The following is a 4,600-nucleotide window of genomic DNA, read 5'->3' as shown; positions in this document are numbered from 1 at the left end:
TTGTCTTCTGATGAGTGAGTATCCGAATAGCCTTGAGACTTGACCTCTTCGGGCTTTCACTCCTGACCTTTGCCTCCACAGTGAGGCAGATCCCCGCGGTCCGTTGTCTAATGGATGGGGCTGAAACTGTTTTATGGTCGATTTGGTGGTTTCTTGCTCGTGGCTGTGCGCAGACACGGGCGATTTCGACATGTCTGTTGATCAAGTCCTTTGCAGAGTGCCGCGCTTCTCGAAACCTCCTCCTCCATTTTGAAATTCCATGTTCTACGACCCTTACGGTTTTTTTTAGATTTAAGCTATATCCTTCCTGGTTTTCAACTATGAAAATAACGGAGAGCGGAAACTTGGGGACTGCGCCTACGTGAAGGGGCTGTAGAAGAGTTCTCAGCGAAGTTGTGAGTAGTTTCCTTTATGAGAGCGGGTCATGTTTCTCACAGCTGCGTTGTGCTCTTTCAACCATTTAGGAGGTTTTCTTCCCGTCTGTCCAGTATACTCTTTGTTGCAGTAAGTGCAATTGACTCGGTATACGTCGTTTATCGCGCGTTCCTGGGTGTTGTCCTTCGGTTTTGAGCTCGTTTTCACAATATTGCTGCTGGATTGTGGACTTCTTCTAGCAGCTTTAACCCTTTCGAGAATTCAGATATCCTGATGTACGGAAGGAGTATCTCGTTTTGGAACGGCTGGATAAACAATCGGTAGATTTAACTGTGAGCGTTTCGCTTTTGATACAAAAGCTTCATCAGGCCAGGTGAGTGGGGCCAAGCTCTAAGACAGAGGGGCGACCACTCATTAAGCCCTCTTCAGATTGGCACATTAAACCAGTGCTGAAAGCCAAGTAAAGGGTCTTGTCGGTTAGGGTGGTCGCCTAAAGCTTACATTAATTGAGAGAGTAACCAAATAAATTCATTTCCCATTGCCGGAGCAAACGTGTCGAAGATTTGGAGGCCCGTGGCAGGCCGACTCTCTCAACACCAACGGAGCCCGAAGAATCGATAAACGTGTGTCTATTGTTCGGAATTGCGAGATGATCTCCAGAGGTCCGACCCCTTCTGGAGTAGCTATTGGCGAAGCAACTCCGGTCGATTCATTTAACGAGCTCAAAATAAAAATTTTCGGATATAAAATAGCCAGCCGCCCTGGATTTAACCTTTCGTTGCTTGTGTGTGACACAGTGACGTCATCGTGCAAGCTTTTCCGCGGTAGTTGTACAATGGTTCAAATTCACGAAACGACGAAATTCGGTCACACGCAATGAGCACCTAGGCCCTAAGACCGGTGCGCCATGTGGTGACCAATGAGTGGTGTTCGACAGAAAAGTCAGTTAGGCGCATAAAACACGGCGGATACGGTGTACAAACGTGCCACATGCCACCTTACCTTTGCACTCAATGCGGAGAAAAAATAACTGTATCGGAATAAATCAAAATTAATTTAGCGACAGAGAGCTGGAAAGGGTCGAAACGGTGCCCAGTGACGTGGGATAAACAAAATCATTGGCACATACGCAGGGTGATAAACCGAAGTAATGATACATAAGGAGGCTTTTCAAAGATAGTCACTGAGCAAGTTATCGATGAAATATTGCAAGAGACAAATTGAGATCGCCCATAATAGGAGACTCCCTCGGATACTGCTGTACAATAATATACAATCGTTTATTACGATTCAGTTACACCTCGGCGCTGCGAACGTCACGAGTGATCCGTCAAAACAAGCGAAGATTTGCAAAGTTCATTACGACAGCAGAACAATACAAGTTGTGGAATCAACAAGGAATCACGTGAGGGACGAGTTCCGCAGTACATATAATCTCCGAAGATGAACAGGTCGTCAACTGCTCTGTACCGTTTGCGTGACTAGAAAATAGAATGAATAAAAAACGACAAAAATGAGAATACAGGTGGGTTGACGAACATGTTTTCGGCAGTCTTTTCAAGTCATACAATTGCAAAGGTTAAGAGAGCGGTATTTAACATATTTGAATGAGTATGATGTAAATAGACAGGGGATCGAGTGAGATGACATCGGCTACCTATCAAAGAACCATTAGTTCAGGTCGCCAATAGGATGACTTGAGCTAGTCAGCTCGGGGGGTGTTGTAGTTGTGTGTTCAGCACACGATGCACGTGTGGGGGGAGCTGAGTTGGACCATGGTAAGTACAACACACGAACAAAGCGTTTTTGCCGACAAAGGATCGGGTCGCGATGTCGTATGGCGATAGCTTCAGCCACTGCGATTGTGCGCTGCTGTACTGATCTGGGTTGATTAGCCGGCGCCTTTTAAACAACGCGGAAGCTTTGGCTGGGTATCATGTTGTGTGCAGTGTCAGTTAAACGTTGTACTACAGAGCTGGTTATCGTCCTTCTAATTCCAGAAGCTAGCCAAGGTGGATTGTGTTCCTTCATTCTTTGGCCGAGTTGCCTAGTCGTGCGTCCGATGTATTTCGCTGCACAGCAGCAAGAGAATGAGTAAACTAACATATTTTGGGCGCGGACAGGCACTCTATCCTTGAGATTGTAAGAGACGAAGTTGTGCGGTGACATAGTCTGGAACATCTGTTAATTGATACGAATGTTGTATTAGAATCAGAAGTGAACAGATGGACAGATCGTCTCAGTAAGTTGAAATGACCACAAATATAATGCCGTTTGACAAAAAACCATGAATGGATCTCTAAAGCACTAAGCTGCGAATGAAGGTGAGTTGCCTACAAGATCGAAATTTGCAGAATCATGCTGACTCGTCTAGTCAACATCCTCATCCCCGTCAATCGGCGTAGTGTTGCAAATGATGAGACGGGTCTCAGTAGATCATTCGAACCCACGTTGATACGAATTCGCACCGCTGGACAAGATGTACTCTGAGGAAGCATTCTTAAAAATGAGCAGAAGTCAGCCGCCAAGTTTGGTTTACCTACCGTTCAAGGACTATGATAACGCAGAACGGTGCGCATCCTTACACCCAAGGGCCAAATTACACACAATAATTTAGAAAATCCGTTAAACCCACCTGACCATACTATCTAGGCGACTAAATTCACGCGCATTTGATGTATTCTTGCCAATTTATCCGCAGACAGTTTTGGTACCAGGCGGTCAAGTATGGTCGGTAGGAGCATAGGGAGTTCGAAAAATTAAGCGTGGGTCAACATCACAACTAATAGTGATCGTTCCACTTTTCCAGTGTCTAGTTGCCATGCCATCCAAAGTAAGTAGGATGGCTGAGATACCGGCAGGTTGTCCAAGACCAGTCGAGATGCCCGGGTTGAGTTCCAACCATGGACTACCGGTCAGTAAGGTCATACTTTAACCAGAGCTTTTCCGAGCTGAACAGCTGTGCTTGAAAAGAGACTGAAAGCCGAAGACATAGGATACAGAACGTTCGAAACGAATGCTAGAACGCTCGATGTTCATGAGTTAGGCAGTGAGACCAGTCAGAGCCTGTTGACATTTCGTTCGTCTGTTCGGGAGATTAACTGGCAAGATATACTATGATTTGTATCCACATACACAGAGGGGATGAGTGACCGGAGGGCGTATGATGGCCTGAAGTTGAACGACCGATGCCACTTCGAACTGCCCTGAGCGAGTCTGCGCGATTGTGACAGGCTTTTATTCAATAACCCAACCACATATGAAGTCGAACGTTTGTTGAAGTGTGCCACACGCACACAGCAGGTGTTTGATGGACACGGTAAGTTAAAGGTTGAGTGAGTGCATTTCAGGAGAGTTGGACTTCCCAATGTTATGGTGATATCGGGTGCGATCGATAATGGTAGGCACCTAGCATGTTGTTATGTTCCCCGAAATCAAGCTCGGCACATCCCTAATTTGGTCTGAAAGATCAGAAATTAGTCAGAGTTTAATCGAAACGTCCAACCCACTTCTGTGTGCACAACAAAGAGGGAATGATATATGCGATGTTTTGTGAAATGGCAAGAGGTCTCTGGAGCAGCCAAACAACCGATATCGGTTACAAACAAACTACATCCGAGTCGGCTAAAAAATGAAAATAAGACAGTGTGGCCGATAAATTATCCGGATCAACATATCGACCTGTTGATCCACACAAAAACCCAACCTGATTTTAACCAACAGGTGATAGAGTTATTCACAATTTTAGGTTGATTGATAGGCCAAGATGTCCTGATTATTTGATGCACTTGAAAAGTTCAACCGAAAGCGGTAGGTGTAGAGCGGACAAAAAAATCCGTTGCGCTACTTCTAAATTATGGACGAAGGCACAACACCGCACTATACTTAGTCAGCTGACCAGATCACTGAAGATGGTGTTAGGATATACAGCACATAGACGATGATTATAGCCTCGAGGCAGTGGAAACATCCGCAATACGAGTTGACGCATCCTGTTGTAGAACATGAACTCCTCTCAAATGCAAGTACAAGCTCTCTGGAGAGATCGCGTGAGTGAGAATGGATGACAGACCAGTTTTCGAAGTGAGTGGGGGCGAAATGGCCTAAGTGGTTAGAGCCCGAATTTACTGACCGGAAGGTCCGTGGTTCGAATCCGACCTCCGTCACTAGACTTCCCCTGTCTAGGCTTGGGCAACCTGGCAGTATCCCAGCCCTCGCGGTTCCT

General features: G+C 45.9%; 1 protein-coding gene across 1 annotated transcript in view; it reads right to left on the bottom strand.

The window, feature by feature from the left end:
- Positions 1–1,430: 1,430 nt before the first annotated feature.
- The window catches only part of T265_11884 (hypothetical protein), a gene marked incomplete at both ends in the record, with an annotated part of 59,849 nt that continues 56,679 nt past the window's right edge, over positions 1,431–4,600 (bottom strand). Inside the window, one exon of the mRNA XM_009178696.1 lies at positions 1,431–1,856. The remainder of the gene's footprint in view (positions 1,857–4,600) is intronic.

Source organism: Opisthorchis viverrini, assembly GCF_000715545.1.
Source record: "Opisthorchis viverrini unplaced genomic scaffold opera_v5_624, whole genome shotgun sequence".
NCBI classification, from domain to species: Eukaryota; Metazoa; Platyhelminthes; class Trematoda; order Opisthorchiida; family Opisthorchiidae; genus Opisthorchis; species Opisthorchis viverrini.
Note: the sequence above shows the minus strand (reverse complement) of the source record. Positions and strands in the feature narration are given on the sequence as shown.